The sequence below is a fragment of the Psammomys obesus genome, unplaced genomic scaffold, assembly GCF_907164565.1.
Source record: "Psammomys obesus unplaced genomic scaffold, mPsaObe1.curated_primary_1811, whole genome shotgun sequence".
Lineage (NCBI taxonomy): Eukaryota > Metazoa > Chordata > Mammalia > Rodentia > Muridae > Psammomys > Psammomys obesus.
In genome coordinates, this window is record NW_026596073.1 from 8,943,157 (window position 1) to 8,960,652 (window position 17,496).

The 17,496-nt window shown below is 39.8% G+C and overlaps 1 protein-coding gene across 1 annotated transcript in view; it reads right to left on the minus strand.

Annotated features, from left to right (window-relative positions):
* Trhde (thyrotropin releasing hormone degrading enzyme) overlaps nucleotides 1-17,496 on the minus strand; it is a 481,130-nt gene that overhangs the window by 281,297 nt on the left and 182,337 nt on the right. The window lies entirely within an intron of this gene.

Consider the following 17,496-nt stretch of genomic DNA (forward strand, 5'->3'; position numbering starts at 1 on the left):
AAATCGACATGATGGATCAAAAGACTTAACATTAAGATGATACTGTTTCCCTGGTTGATCTTGGGATTCAAAGCATTCTTTATCAAATCTCAAAAACTTTCTTAGCAGAAATGAACAGGCTAATCCAAACTCCACATATCAATTTGAGAAAGCCAGACTAGTCAAAACAATCCTTGAAAATAACTAAGTTGGAATCCTAATACTTAATAGTTAAAAAAATCAAGTCCATTGTGATACTTGTATAAGAAAAAAAAAAACAGAAAAATAGAACAAAAATTTTAAAATCTAGAACAAGAAATCACATTGTCAATTTATTTTTGACAAGGGTATCATTGTTAAGCAGTATGTATTAGTCTTTTCCACATAGTTTTATTGATGTGGGAATGAATTAATATCCACATAGAAAAGAATGAAATTGAATCATACTTACACTCCTACCCACTCATTACAATAAACTGAGAGGAGATCTGGTGGTAAATGTAAGAGGCAAACCTTGAGGGTAAATCCAGTTTTCTCAGATTAGACAAAATATTCTTACTGAATACATAGAAGTGCCAAAACCCACAAGTATAAATTAGACTTTTTCAAAATAAAAAGTGCATCTTAAAGTAAGATAATAGAAAATGTAAAAGCAATAAAATATTTTAAGTCTTATTTATTATTTGAGTCTTTTTAAATTTTATTTTATTTGTATATTCATTTATTAGAATTTATTCACTTTGTTATCCCCACACACCCACCCTCCCTCCTAATTCTTCCCTTATGCCCTTTCCCTAGTCCCCTGATAGGGGAGGACCTCCTCCCATTCTATCTGACCCTAGCCTATCAGGTCTCATCACAGCTGGCTGGATCATCTTCCTCTGTGGCCTGGAAAGGCTGCACACGTGAAAGGGAGGTAATCAAAGAGCTGGCCACTGAGTTCATGTCAGAGACAGCAACACTGTCTCTGGAAAGTGAGCAGCCAATTGACTTTCTTTGAACAAGGTATCTAGGTCCTTTCCATGCATGATCCTTATTTGGAGTATCTGTCTCTGTAGGCCCCCTTGGGCCCAGGTATTTTGGCTCTGTTGGTCTCCTTGTGGAATTCCTGTCCATTCCAGGTCTTTCTATCTCCCTCTGCTCCATAAGAATTCTGGCACTCTGCCCAAAGTTTGGCTATGAGTCTCAGTATCTCTTTCAATACCCTGGTGGGTAGAATCTTTCAGAGGCCCTTTGTGGAAGGCTCCTGTCCTGTTTCTTGTCTTCTCCTACTTGCAATGTCTATCCTGTTTGCCCTTCTGAAGAAGGATTAAGCATCTTCGCTAGGATCGTCCATGTTGTTTAGCTTCTTTAGGAATATAGTTTTAGTATTTTTAACTTATATCATGTGGCTAATATTCACTTATAAGTGAGTATATATCATATGTGTCTTTCTGCTTCTGGATTACATTACTCAGGATGATCTTTTCTAGATCCAACCATTTGCCTGCAAACTTCATGATTTCCTTGTTTTTAATAGCTGAGTAGTAAGTACTCCATTGTGTAAATGTACCACATTTTCTGTATCCATTCCTCAGTTGAGGGAAATCTAGGTTGTTTCCAGATTCTTGAGATTTTAAATGGAGCTGCTATGAACATGGTTGAGCAAACGTCCTTATTGAATGGTGGGGCATCTTTCAGATCTATGCCCAGGAGTGGTATACGTGGATCTTGAGGGAGCACTATTCCTAATTTTCTGAGGAAGCTCCAGATTGGTTTCCAAAGTGGTTGTTTAAGGTTACGTTCCCACCAGCAATGGAGGAGGGTTCCTCTTTCTCCTCATCCTCTCCAGCATGCTTCATCCCTTGAGTTTTTGATCATTAGCCAGTCTGATGCGTATGAGGTGAAATCCCATGGTCATTTTGATATGCATTTCCGGAATGACTACAGGTGTTGGACATTTCTTTAAGCGTTTCTCTGCCATTCTATATTACTCTGTTGAGAATCCACCTTTTATCTCTGTACCCCATTTTTTAATTGAATTACTTGGTTTGTTTGTGTTTAAATCTTCAGTTCTTTATACATTCTGGATATCAGCCCTCTGTCAGATATAGGGTTGGTGAGGATCCTTTCCCCAGTCTGTAGGCTGTCAATTTGTTCTGACAACAGTGTCTTTTGCTTTACAGAAGCTTTTTTGTTTCATGAGAGCCCATTTATTTTTTTTAATTTTATTTTTTTCTTATCAGTTACATTTTATTAACTCTGTATCCCAGCTGTGTCCCACTCCCTCATTCCCTTCCAATCCCACCCTCCCTCCCTCATCTCCACCGTGCCCCTTTCCAAGTCCATTGATGGGGGGGACCTCCTCCCCATTCATCTGATCCTGTTTTATCAGGTATCTTCAGGACTGGCTGAGAAGCCCTCCTCTGTGGCCTAACAGGACTGCTCCTCCCTTGGTGGGTGGGGAGGTCAAAGAGCCAGTCATTGAGTTCCTGTTAGAAATAGTCCTTGTTCCCCTCACTATGGGAAACCAATTGGTTACTGAGCTACCACAGGCTACATCTGAGCAAAGGTTCTAGGTTATATCCATACATGGTCCTTGGTTGAATGTCAGTGAGAGCCCATTTATTAATTTGTTGATCTTAGAGCCTGTGTTGCTGGTGCTCTGTTCAGAGAGTTGTCTCCTGTACCAATGAGGTCAAGGCTCTTTTCCACTTTTTTTTTTTTTCTAACAGATTTAGTGTATCTGGTTTTATGTTGAAGTCTTTGGGCCCCTTGAACTTTAACTTTGTGCAGGGTGATAATTATGAGTCTATTTGCATTTTTCTACATGTACACATCCAGTTAGGCCAGCACCATTTGTTGAAGATGCTGTCTTTTTTCATTGTATGGTTTTGGCTTCTTTGTAAAAATCTAAGTTTCCATTGTTGTATGGGTTTATTACTGGATCTTCAATTTGATTGCATTGATCCACCAGCCTGTTTCTATGCCAGTACAATGCCATTTTTATTACTGTTGCTCTATAGTACTCCTTGAGATCTGGGATGGAGATACTTCCAGAAGATCTTTTATTGTACAGGATTTTTCTAGCAATTCTGGGTTTTTAGTTTTTCCATATGAAATTGAGAATTGTTCTTTCGATGTCTGTAAAAAATGTGTTGGTATTTTAATGGTTTTTGCATTGAATCTACAGATTGCTTTTGGTAGGATAGCCATTTTCATTATGTTAACCCTACTGATCCATGAGCATGGGATATCTTTCCATCCTCTGATATCTTCTTTAATTTCTTTCTTCAGAGACTTGAAAGATTTTTTTTTTTCAAATAGGTCTTTCACATACTTGGTTAGAGTTACACCAAGGTACTTTCTGTTATTTATGGCTAGTATAAAGGGTGTTGTTTCCCTAATTTCTTTCCCAGCCTGTTTGTCCTTTGTATGCAGGAAGGTTACTGATTTTTTTTGAGTTAATTTTTTATCTAGCCACTTTGCTGAAGGTGTTTATCAGCTGAAGGAGTTCTCTGGTAGAATTTTTGGGGTCATTCACATATTCTATCATATCATCTGCAAATAGTGATACTTTGACCTCTTCCTTTCTGGTTTGTATCCCTTTGATCTCCTTTAGTTGTCTTATTGCTCTGGCTAAGACATCAAGAACTATGTTGAAGAGATAAGGAAAGAGTGGGCAGCCTTGCCTTGTCTATATGGGTCTTTCTTATATGTAGATTGAACAAAACATTCTAATAATACAATAATTAAAATAAACTAAACTTAAAACTGAGAAAATGTATGCATAGGTATCTCTCCAAATGTAGAAGTAGCCAATAAGTACATGAAAAAAATGTTCTGCATAATTAGCCATCAGGGAAATGCTATCAAACCACAAAGGCATTTTCCCTCATAGCAAGCAGCCAGTAAAAAATAGGATAAATAAGATTTCCTGCACTCTGCCCAAAGTTTTGCTATGAGTCTATGCCTCTGCTTTGATACCTCGATCAGTAGAGTCTTTCAGAGGCCGTCTGTGGTAGGCTCCTGTCCTGTTCCCTGTCTTCTACTGCTACCAATGTCAATTGTGTCCTGATGAGTCCTGATAGGCTAGGGTCAAATAGAAGAGGAGGAAGACCTCCCCTACCAGTGGACAAGGATATAGGGTGAGAAAGGAGAGGGAGGGTGGGATTGGGTGGGGAAGAGGGAGGGAGCCATAGCCAGGATACAAAGTGAATAAATTATAATGAATGATAATAAAAAAAAAGAAAAAATGGATAGATAGTAACAAGTGCTTGGAAAACTGCAGATAAATCGGAACACTAACAAACTGCAGGATGGAATGGGGAATGCCCTAGTCACTTTGGAAAACAGGCAAAATGTGAAAAATACTGAGTTATCACATGACATAGTAATTCTACTGTGTTGCTTACCCAAGAGAAATGAAAATGTGGGTAAACCAAGAATGTAAGCAAGAATATTCAGTATAGCCTTATACATAACGGTCAAAAAATAGAAATATCCAAATGTTGCTCACAGAATGAATGAATAAATAAAATGTGGTTAATTCATAAAATGTAATTTTATTTAACAAGAAATGTGAATGAGGTATTGATTCATGTAGCAACTGAATGAACTTTGAAAACAAAGGGTAAGTAAACAACACAAAAATACACATATTGTACTGTATATAAAAAAACAGGGAAGTCCATAGAGAATGTATATTAACAATTGACTAGGTGGGTATACAGTGCACTTGAGGAGGATGGAGTTTCTTACTCAGATTGTGAAAATATTTTGAAAGTTACTGTATTGGCAATTGTCACAGTAAAAAACATTTGATTCCATATATTGAGCGAACAACATAATATGTTTGTAACTGTCTCTTGTAGCATCCACTTCTTCAAATAGAAGGATAAAAGTAGGGCTGTTGGATTTTAAAATTTTATGAATTATTCTATTAAATGGTTCAGAAAGTCCATGAAACTAGCCAGATTCACTAGACTCTCCAACACCCCAAAATATGTAAGTGGAAGTACTGTTGAGAGACACTTTCAGGTAAGTCAAGCTGTGTAGAAGTCTCCTAGACAAGTGATGAGAAAGAGAAAGAGACCATACTAGTTGTCTAGAAAAAAAACAAACAAACTCCAAAGCATTGAGCTTCCTGAAGCTTTTACAGTGCACTCCAGGTTTCAAGTTTTCATAATTTGTTACCTTGCTGGGCTGGGTTTAGTAATCAGCTCTCTCTGGGTTATTTCTGCTCCTGTAAGTAACCCTTCACCTATACTCCTGTAAGTAATCCAAATAAAGTCTATTGATTCACAAAGGTGGACTTTGGCGGCATACTGGTTTTGGTCTATCCTTGGGTCTCCATCTGGAGTAACTAGATATTTGTTTACCTCTCCAAAGGTAAAGTGACATACAGCATAACTGGACCTAGGCAGGAACCAACAGAAGCAAAGATCAGTTCGAGAGCAGTGACTTAATGGTCCTGGCTGACTAGAAGGCATGCAGCTGAGGCTGGGTGGCATAAAGACAGAGCAGACATAAGGAGAATTTGACTATGGCTACCTTCCTTATAAGATGTGGGATAGTGTACATTTTGCTAGGTCAGTGATTGCACGGCCTCTCCTGTGGGTGCTGAGACAGGCAGACAGTGTTCTATACCCAGAAGGAAAGGAAGGAAAGTCTTGATGGAGATTCTGCAAAGAAATGCAGGAAAGGCTATATTCCTCTGTGAGTTATAGGGTAGAACATCAATTTGATGAGTAAGGTCTGATATATGAATAGTAAGGCACCCTGTGGTTCTCAATCTATTGGTCACAAATTTTTGGTCAAACTCTGTCTCCAAAAATATTTACATTACAATTCATGACAGTAGCAGCATTTATGAAGAAGCATTAAAAATAATTTTATGGTTGGGGTTCACCATAACATGAGGAACTGTAAGTATTGCAGAGTACGGTAGTATTAGGAAAGTTGAAAACTACTGCTCTAGAGAGTAGGTGATAAGAGACACCAGGATTCAGTACTCCACTAGTTACAGAGAATAGTCAGGATTCTATGTCACTTCCTTCAAGGATGAGGGGCCATTTTGGAAGAGGGGTCAGAGAGAATGTTAAGGTGGAGTTTTGTGCATCCATTTTCTGTTAGATAAAACATTACATCTTGGAGAGAAGTTCTTAAGACACAGGATGTTCTAAGGAGAGGTGAGAATTCTTTTCCGTGGAGAATATTCTTAGGCATAGGAAACTAATAGCTCAAAGTCTACAGGAAGTCCCTAAAACCAACAAGATACACTAGGTCCATCTCTCTTCAAGTATACATAAGCAGTAAGGATAGCTGAGAAACACTTTCAGGTGAGACAAGATGCCTGGATGAGAAGAAACTAACCAATCTTCTTAGAAGAAGCAGAAACCAGCATAGATGCCCAAAAGAGGCTCAGCCACACTGCCTGGGAAAGAAACTCTCTAAATTCTTCAGCTGCCTGCAAGTTGTGCAATATACCCCAGGTTTCCTGCTTCTGTGAGCCAACACCAGTACTGAAGTGGACCGTAGTGATGCAGCTGTTTTTCAGTGATTTCTGTGTCTGTAAGCAAACCCAGTAAAAGTCTTTGGTTCACCAAGATGAAGTTTGCCAGAAGCAAACAATCTGGAATAAGCAGATATTGGCATACCCCGCCTCAGAAATAGTGTTACAACTAAAACAGTACAACACAACATATAGATTCAATCTTTCTGGGTGTTGGAAGGTGATAAGAATATGAACAAAAATGTTAACAGGATTTATGTCTGACTATTGAGTGCTGTCACGATTTGCTTTTTCTTTAAGCTTTCTATGTTGTCTGAAGTTTAATGATGATGCAGATCTTTATAATGCAAGTGCTTTAAACCTACTGCATTTATGGAACTATGACCTAAAAATATTAGTTATTTTCAAGCCATCTATGTTGTTCCATGATATAGCCAGTCTGGCACAGCTATGTTATTTTTTTTATTTTATTAAGTATAATTTATGGTATAATTAGAAAATTACCTCTATAACATCTGAAACATATAGCCATTTAGCCTAGGAGTAGACAATGAAGGACATCTCCAACTTCAGACTATATACTATGTCATTTTTAGGGAACACCACGCTGTTCTCTTTATATCCACACCTATAAGGAGGAATTGCTTTGATGCTAGTTCTGTGTTCTTGATGACTTATTTGCAATACAAGAGTAGAATTGTAACTCATTATAAGAGTGTGAAATAACCTGTGAAAGTAATTTTTTTATAATTCCTACTACTATCAACACACACAAACACGTGTGAGGGTGTGTGGGAGGGTGTACAGACATACATACATATGAATAGATACAAATAGATGTGTGTATGTATGTATGTATGTGAAGAAAAGCAGAATCTTCCTTCTTTTCTAGGTGACTCCTCCTTTTCTAGCTCAGGACCTGGCCACCTACAGCCTGACAACATGTATTCAGTAATGGTCTGTGGCTACATTCCAGCTACAGCACCAGGGCTGAATCATTGCAGCAGATGTTACATGGTCCGCAAAGCCTCAAAGACAGCACTGCTCTAGATAATAGAATTATCCAGGATGACTAAAGATTTGTTTTTACTTTTCTGAGCTATCAGAGAAGCAGAGCAATATCCATATGGCATCTGGCCACTAAGTGAAAATTATTAAGATGAAGTAGATTTAATTTCCTTTCTGTGGCTAAAGAGGTCTGATAGTAATAAAATATGGGAGAAAAAAAAACAAAAACAACAAATTAGATATTAGCACTAATTTTCTCTGTGGCTTACTAAAGGATTATTTTTACTTCCTCACAGTTAATCTCCTTCCTGAGGAAAAAGAAACCTTCAGAATGTAAGTTTATATGTATATGTATGTATATATACATATAATATATATATGTATATATACATACATGTATGTATGTATATATATATACATATATATGTATATATATATATACACACACGCACACACACATACACACATACACATGACTTAACAATTTTTGTTTTGTTGCTGCTGTATTTCTAGCATATGAGACAAAGCATCATCTACCATATTTGGGCATTAACTATACAGTGAGCTGTTGAGCTCATCTCTACCATTTACCATGAATTCTGGACATCTTGAAATTAAAAACTATAGAGCTTCTATCCCAAAGGCTACTGTTAAATTAACAAAGTTGATATTTGTAGATTATTGAAAGATGTGTCTGGGATAATGTAAATATTTTTAAATTTTCAGTTTACACAAACACACACATACCATTAATGTTATTAGAAATTTTGAAACTTTCATCTTTGGTCACTTTTACAGGGATTAAGATATATAAACTACAGAATGGAAAAAGATTTTCACCAATACTACATCTGGCAAAGGGCTATTACCCAGAATATATAAAGAACTCAAGAAATTAAACAACAGACAAATCAAATAATCCAATTAAAATGGAGTACAGAGATAAACAGAATTATCAATGAGGAATATCAAATGGCTGAGAAGCACTTGCACACGGCATATACTCACTCATATAAACACATAAAATAGGATAAACCTACTAAAATCTGTACACCTAAAGAAACTAATCAAGAGGAAAGACTCTTGCTAAAATGCTCAATTCCTATCCAGAAAGGCAAAGAGGATGGACATCAGAAGAAGGAGGAAAGAAGGAACAAATCAGGAGCTTGACACAGAGGACCTCTGAAAGGCTCTGCCCTGAAGACTATCAACGTAAATGCTGAGACTTATAGGCAACCTTTGGGCAGAGGGAAGGGAATCTTAGAAGAAGTGGGAAACAGTAAGATCTGGAGAGGACAGGAACTCCACAATGAGAGAAACAGAACCAAAACTTCTGAGCACATAGGTCTTTCCTGAGACTGATACTCCAACCAAGGACTATGCGTGGAGATAACCTAAGATCCCTGCACAGATGTAGCTCATGGCAGTTCAGCATCCAAGTGGCTTCCATTGTTATAGGAACAGGGACTGTCTCTGACATGAACTGATTGGCCTGCTCTTTAATTACCTCCCCCTGAGGGGGAAGCAGCATTACCAGGCCACAGAAGAAGGCAATGCAGCCACTCCTGATGAGACCTAATTGACTAGGATCAGAAGGAAGGAAAAGAAGACCTCCCCTATCAGTGGACTTGGGGAGAGACATGCATGCAGAGGGTGGAGAAAGGGAGGGGTTGGGATGGGAAGAGGGAGGGAACCACAGGGGGGATACAAAGTGAATAAAGTGTAATTAATAAAGAATTAAAAAAAAAAAAGAAATCGGCAGCGGGGCAAGATGGCGGCGCCAGGAGGACTCTCATTCTGAGGAGCAGCACAGCAGGATTGGCACAGAAACCAGCAATCAGAACTCGCGGCCATAAAACACAAGTGATTGTGTTTCACAGGTGAGAGGATACCCCACGGTGGGGGATTCAATCAGCTTTAACTCACCCGGCTAAACCGCGGAAGAGATCCCGATTCCGCCAGGCCCTTGGTCGCCAGCCCAGAGCTACACCCAAGCGTGATCTGGTCACGGTCCCAGACTGAACTATGGGCCCACAACACCATACACTGGATTTCCCAGTCGAGAGATAACCCCACGGAGCAGGGAAGACATACCCTGGAAAAGAATCGGGTTCCGCGGGCGCCCCAAGAGCCAGCACGGACCCAGAGCTGGGACCCAGCACCTGCACTGAGCCCTGCCTAATGCAGGCAGGAGTGCTGTGCTCTGCCGCCATTATTGAGTTCCCCTAGGGCACTGGGACACACAGCTGCACTGCATCCTCAGACCTACAAAAGCCAGAGAGCCATTACAGCAGCCCTCAGATACTGTGCCAAGAAACAACCAGTTATCCCTAGCTAGACTGTCAAAACTGTGGGAATCCCTGGTCCTTCAAGAGGGCTGCACCTACAGCGTCTGGACCAGAGCAGTGGCTGCAGCCACCATCCCAGACTGGGACACACAGCTTCTGGTCCAGAGGGAGGCACCCAGCCTCCAGAACAGAGCAGCGCCCCCAGGCTGCTGTACATTCTCCAGGTCCAGAGCGGAGCAGTCAGCCTCTGGCCCAGAGAATTGCTGAGTGCACCACTCACTTTCCCGGACAGAACTGGGCGCCCCAGGATAACAGACTGAGTTTCCCTGTTGGGAGAAAACCCCACAGCTAGGGAATCAGCAGGTTCTTCAAGAGGACTGTACATGGAAATTTAGTGAGCAGCAGCACACTAAATTTATAACAAGAAACCCAGCAGTGGGGCAGCTGTCTTGAGAAATTCTATGGGTAAGAGGAGATCCCCCCCCCTGCCTAACATAGACCACAGCTACTACTCAGGGCTATAAACCTGAGGTGAGCAGTGGCAACTCCTGAGAAACACTGACCATACAGTGACCATAACCAAAAAGCAGAGAAGGACTCCTTCAGGAAAAATCATCTTCCGGCCAAGGGGATACTCCCTACCTCAGGACTCCAGGAAGCACAGAAACTAACAGCCAACACCTAAATCAGCCCAATGGGTAGAGGTCAGCGTAAAAGCTCAACCAACAAAAGACAGAGCAATATGGCATCTCCAAAACCCAGCCATCCAGGGGCGAACAGCCCTGGACAATGCAGCATAACAGAAAATCAAGAAGATGACCTTACATCTATGCTGATGAAGAGGATAATAGAGGAAACAAATAAAATGCGTAAAGAATTAGAGGAAGATAAAACCAAACAGATCATGGCTATCTGTAAAGAAATGGAGGAAGATAAAGACAAGCAGATTATGGCCATCCGTGAAGAAATACGGGAAGATGCAGCCAAACAGCTTGCGGCCTTCAGAGAAGAAATAATTAAATCAGTGAAAGAAATAAAAGAGACAGAGTTGAAGGAACTAAAAGAAAAAGAGGAAAATACAAGCAGACAGGTGAAGGAAGAGAGGAAAATACAAGCAGACAGGTGAAGGAAGTAAACAAAACAACTCAAGACCTGAAGATAGAACTAGAAAAATTAAAGAAAACACAAATGGAGGAAATAATGGAGAGGAAGAATTTAGGGAAGAAAACAGGAACTACAGAGGTAAGCGTAACCAACAGACTACAAGAGATGGAAGAAAGAATCTCAGGTGTAGAAGATACAATGGAAGAAATCGATGTATCTGTCAAAGAAAATGTTAAATCCAAAAAATTCCTGACACAGACTGTCCAAGAAATCCAAGACAATATGAAAAGACAAAACCTAAGAATAATAGGAATAGAGGAAAAAGAAGACTCCCTTCTCCAAGGGGCAGAAAATATTTCCAACAAAATCATTGAAGAAAATTTCCCCAAGTTAAAGGAGAAGCCAATAAGGATACATGAGGCCTACAGAACACCCAACAAATTTGACCAGAAAAGAAAATCCTCCCACCACATAATAATCAAAACAGTAAGTATACAGAACAAAGAAAAAAATACTAAAAGCTGCAAGGGAAAAAGGCCAAGTAACATATAATGGCAAACCCATTAGAATCACACCTGACTTTTCAACAGAAACTATGAAAGCCAGAAGGGCCTGGACAGATATCATGCAGACCCTAAGAAAACACCGATGTCAGCCCAGGCTACTATACCCTGCAAAACTCTCAGTCCTCATAGACGAAGAAAACAAGATATTCAATGACAAAAACAAATTTCAACAATACCTACACACAAATGCAGCATTACAGAAGACACTGGAAGGGAAAATACAACCCAAGAAAATTAGCTTCTGTCAAGAAAACACAGGAAATAATTAACCTTACTACAGCAAAACAAAAAGCAACCAAGCACACAACCTTATGAACACAGCCAACATCAAAATCAAAGGATCTAACAGCCACTGGTCATTAATCTCTCTCAACATCAATGGACTCAACTCTCCAGTAAAAAGACACAGATTAACAGAATGGATACGTAAACAAAACCCAGCAATCTGTTGCATACAAGAAACACACCTAAGGCACAAAGATAGACATTACCTGAGGGTAAAAGTTTGGAAGACGACTTTCCAAGCAAATGGACCTAAGAAACAAGCAGAAGTAGCCATTCTAATATCTGATAAAATAGACTTTCAACCAAAATTAATAAAAAGAGATGAGGAAGGACACTTCATACTCATCAAGGGAAAATTCCACCAGGAAGACATCACAATCCTGAACATCTATGCCCCAAAAACAAGAGCACCCACATTTGTAAAAGAAACATTGATAAAATTTAAACCACATATAGATCCCCACACATTAAGAGTGGGAGACTTCAACACCCCACTCTCAACAAAGGTCAGGTCAACAAAACAGAAATTAAACAAAGAAACAATATCTCTGACAGAGGTCATGAATCAAATGGACCTCACAGACATCTACAGAACTTTACACCCAAACACAAAAGAATTTACCTTCTTCTCAGCACCTCATGGAACCTTCTCCAAAATAGACCATATAGTTGGTCACAAAGCAAGCCTCAACAGATACAAGAAGATAGAAATAATCCCTTGTATCCTGTCTGATCACCATAGAATAAAGCTGGACTTCAACAACAACAGAAATAGCAAAAAGCCTACACACACATGGAAACTAAACAACTTGTTACTAAATGACAGCTGGGTCAGGGAAGAAATAAAGAAAGAAATTAAAGCCTTTCTAGAACTCAATGAAAATAAAGACACAACATACCCAAACTTGTGGGACACAATGAAAGCAGTGCTAAGAGGAAAGTTCATAGCACTAAGTGCCTTCAAGAAGAAATTCGAGACAGCTCATTCAAGCAACTTAATGGCCCACTTAAAAACCCTAGAAAAAGAAGTAGCAGACACACCAAAAAGGAGTAGACGGCTGGAAATAATCAAACTCAGGGCTGAAATCAATCAATTAGAAACAAATAAAACAATTCAAAGAATCAATGAAACCAAGAGCTGGTTCTTTGAGAAAATCAACAAGATCGACAAACCCTTAGCCAAGCTAACTAAAAGGCAGAGAGACACCACCCAAATCAACAAAATCAGAAATGAAAAGGGGGATATAATTACAGACACTGAGGAAATCCAAACAATCATTAGGACTTACTTCAAAAGTCTATACTCAAAAAAATTTGAAAATCTAAATGAAATGGACAATTTTCTTGATCGATTTGACTTACCAAAGCTGAATCAGGACCAGATAAATCAATTAAATAGTCCTATATCCCCCAAAGAAATAGAAGCAGTCATCAAAAGTCTCCCATCCAAAAAAAAGCCCAGGACCAGATGGCTTCAGCGCAGAATTCTACAAGACCTTCAAAGAAGAGCTAACTCCAATCCTCTTCAAACTATTCCACAAAATAGAAACAGAAGGAACATTACCAAACTCATTCTAGGAAGCCACAATCACCTTGGTACCTAAACCTCACAAAGACTCAACAAAGAAAGAGAATTTCAGGCCAATCTCCCTTATGAACATTGATGCAAAAATACTTAACAAAATACTTGCAAACTGAATCCAAGAACACATCAAAGATATTATCCACTATGACCAAGTAGGCTTCATCCCAGGTATGCAGGGGTGGTTCAATATATGGAAATCCATCAATGTGATCCACCATATTAACAAACTGAAAGAAAAAAAACCACATGATAATCTCCCTAGATGCTGAAAAAGCATTTGACAAAATCCAACATCCATTCATGTTTAAAGTACTGGAGAGATCAGGGATACAAGGCACATATCTAAACATAGTAAAGGCAATATACAGCAAGCCTATAGCCAACATCAAACTGAACGGAGAGAAACTTAAAGCAATCCCACTGAAATCAGGGACAAGACAAGGCTGCCCACTCTCTCCATATCTCTTCAACATAGTTCTGGGAGTCCTTGCTAAATCAATAAGAAAGTTGAAGGAGATCAAGGGAATACAGATGGGAAAGGAAGAAGTCAAATTATCACTATTTGCAGATGATATGATAGTATATGTCAATGACCCCAAAAACTCTACCAGGGAACTCCTACAGCTGATAAACACCTTCAGCAAAGTGGCTGGATACAAAATTAACTCAAAAAAATCAGTAGCACTCCTGTATACAAAAGACAAAAGGGCTGAGAAAGAAATTAGAGAAACAACACCCTTCACAATAGCCACAAATGACATAAAGTACCTTGGTGTAACCCTAACCAAGCAAGTCAAAGACTTGTATGAAAAAAATTTCAAGTCTCTGAAGAAAGAATTAGAGGAAGATATGAGAAGATGGAAAGATCTCCCATGCTCATGGCTTGGCAGGATTAACATAGTAAAAATGGCCATCTTACCAAAAGCAATCTACAGATTTAATGCAATTCCCATCAAATTGCCAACACAATTCTTTACAGACCTGGAAGAAAAATTCTCAACTTCATATGGAATAACAAAAAACCCAGAAATGCTAAAACAATCCTCTACAATAAAAGATCTTCTGGAGGTATCTCCATCCCTGATCTCAAGCTGTACTATAGAGCAACAGTTATAAAAACTGCATGGTACTGGCATAGAAACAGAATGGTGGATCAATGGAATCGAACAGAAGACCCAGAAATAAACCCACACACTTAAGGATACCTGATTTTTGACAAAGATGCCAAAACTATACAATGGAAAAAAGATAGTGTCTTCAACAAATGGTGCTGGTCCAACTGGATGTCTACATGTAGAAAAATGAAAATAGATCCATACTTATCACCCTGCACAAAACTGAAGTCCAAGTGGATCAAAGACCTCAACATAAAACCAGACACATTAAATTGGCTAGAAAAAAAAGTGGGGAATACCCTAGAACTCATTGGTACAGGAGAAAACTTCCTGAACAGAATAACAACAGCAGAGGCCCTAAGAGCAACAATCAATAAATGGGACCTCATGAAATTGAAAAGCTTCTGTAAAGCAAAGGACACTGTCATCAAAACAAAGCGACTGCCTACAGATTGGGAAAGAATCATCACCAACCCTTTATCTGACAGAGGACTCATATCCAATATATATAAAGAACTAAACAAGCTGAAAAGCAACAAACCAAGTAATCCACTTAAAAAATGAGGAACAGAGCTAAAGAGAGAATTCTCTGTAGAGGAATATCGAATGGCAGAGAAGCACTTAAAGAAATGCTCAACCTCATTAGCCATTAGGGAAATGCAAATAAAAACAACCCTGAGATTTCACCTTACACCTATCAGAATGGCCAAGGGACAACACATGCTGGAGAGGTTGTGGAGAAAGGAGAACCCTTCTCTACTGCTGTTGGGAATGTAAAAATGTACAACCACTCTGGAAATCAATCTGGCGCTTTCTCAGACAACTAGGAATAGCGCTTCCTCAAGATCCAGCCATACCACTCCTAGTCATATACCCAAAAGAGGCTCAAGTACACAAAAAGGACATTTGCTCAACCATGTTTGTAGCAGCTTTATTTGTAATAGCCAGAAGCTGGAAACAACCCAGATGCCCCTCAACTGAAGAATGGATGCAGAAACTGTGTACATCTATACAATGGAGTATTACTCAGCAATGAAAAATAAGGAAATCATGAAATTTGCAGGTAAATGGTGGGACCTGGAAAGGATCATCCTGAGTGAGTTGTCCCAGAAGCAAAAAGACACACATGGTATATACTCACTCATATAAACATACAAGATAGAATAAACCCACTAAAATCTGTACATCTAAACAAACTAAGCAAAAGAGAGGACCCTAACTAAAATGTTCAATCCCCATCCTGAAAGGCAAAGAGGATGGACATCAGAAGAAAAAGAAATTAGGACACAACCTCGGAACCTGCTACAGAGGGCCTCTGAAAGCCAGAAGAAAACAGGAAACAACCTTGAAACCTGCCACAGAGGGCCTCTGAAAGCCTCTGCAGTATAGACTGTCAAAGCAGATGCTGAGCCTGATGGCCAACTGATGGGCAGAGTGAATGGAATTTTATGTAAGAAGTGGGAAATAGTAAGAGCTGGAGGGGGCGGGAACTCCACAAGGAGAGCAACAGAACAAGATAATTTGAACACAGGGAACTTCCTAGAAAATCATACTCCAACCAAGGACTATTCGTGGAGATAACCTAGAACTCCTGCACAGATGTAGCCCATGGCAGTTCAGTGTCCAAGTGGGTTACATAGTAATGGGAAGAGGGACTGCCTCTGACATAATCTGATTGGCCTGCTCTTTGATCACCTCCCCCTGAGGGGGGAGCAGCCTTACCAGGCCACGGTAGAGGACAATACAACCAATTTTGATGAGAACTGATAGACTAAGATCAGAAAGGAGAGGAGAACCTCCCCTATCAGTGGACTTGGGGAGTGGCATGCATGTAGAAAGGGGAGGGAAGGTGGGATCGGGAGGGGAGAAGGGAGGGGCTTATGGCGGGATACAAAATGAATAAAGTGTAATTAATAAAAAATTTAAAAAAAAAAGAAATCTTCAAAATCCTTAGCGATCAAGTATATGCAAATCAAAAAGACTCTGAGAGTCCATCTTAAACCTATCAGAATGGTCAAGATCAAAAACTCAAGTGAAAACACATGCTGGAGAGGATGTGGAGAAAGGAGAACCCTCCTCCATTGCTGGTGGGAATGTAAAATTATACAACCACTTTGGAAATCAATCTGATGCTTTCTCAGAAAATTGGGAACAGCTCCACCACAAGACCCAACTATACTACTCTTGGGTACATACCCAAAATATGCTTCACCATACAACAAGGACATTTGCTCAGCTATGTTCATAGCAACTTTGTTTGTAATAGCCAGAATCTGGAAACAACCCAGATGTCCCTCAACTGAAGAATGTATAAAGAAACTGTGGTACATTTACACAATGGAATTCTACTCGGCTATTAAAAACAAGAACATCATGATATTTGCAAGCAATGGGATGGATCTGGAAAAGATCGTCCTGAGTGAGGTAACCCAGACCCAGAGAGACATGCATGGTATATACTCACTTATAAACAGATATTAGCCATATATTACAGGAAAACCATACTACCATCCATAGACCTAAAGGATCTAAGTAACAAGGAAGACTATAGGGAGGATGCTTAATTCTCATTCAGAAGGACAAGTAGAATAGACAGCAGAGTGGTTGAAGAGAGTGAATAAGATGGGAGCCTACCACTGATGTACTCTGAAAGATCCACCCAGCAGGGGATGGGAACAGATGCTGAGACTCACAGCCAAGCTTTGGGAAAAATGCAGGGAGTCTTACAGAAGAATGGGGCAGATAGAAGGACATGGAGGGGAAGGAATTCCACAAGAAGACCAACAGAGCCAATAAGTATGGCTCTGGGGGACTAGTGGAGACTGATGTACCAACCAAGGACTATGCATAGACAGGGCCTAGATCCCCTGCTCAAATGTAGACCATAGGCAGCTTAGTTCCCATGTGGGTCTGCTAGTAAGGGGACCAGGGGCTGTCTCCAACATGAATTCTGTTGTCTGCTCTTCGATCACTACCCCCTGGCATGGTGGCCTGCTAGGCCATAAAAGAAGAGGATGCAGGCAGTCCTGAAGAGACTTGACAGTCTGGGGTCAGCTGGTAAGAGAAGAGGGCA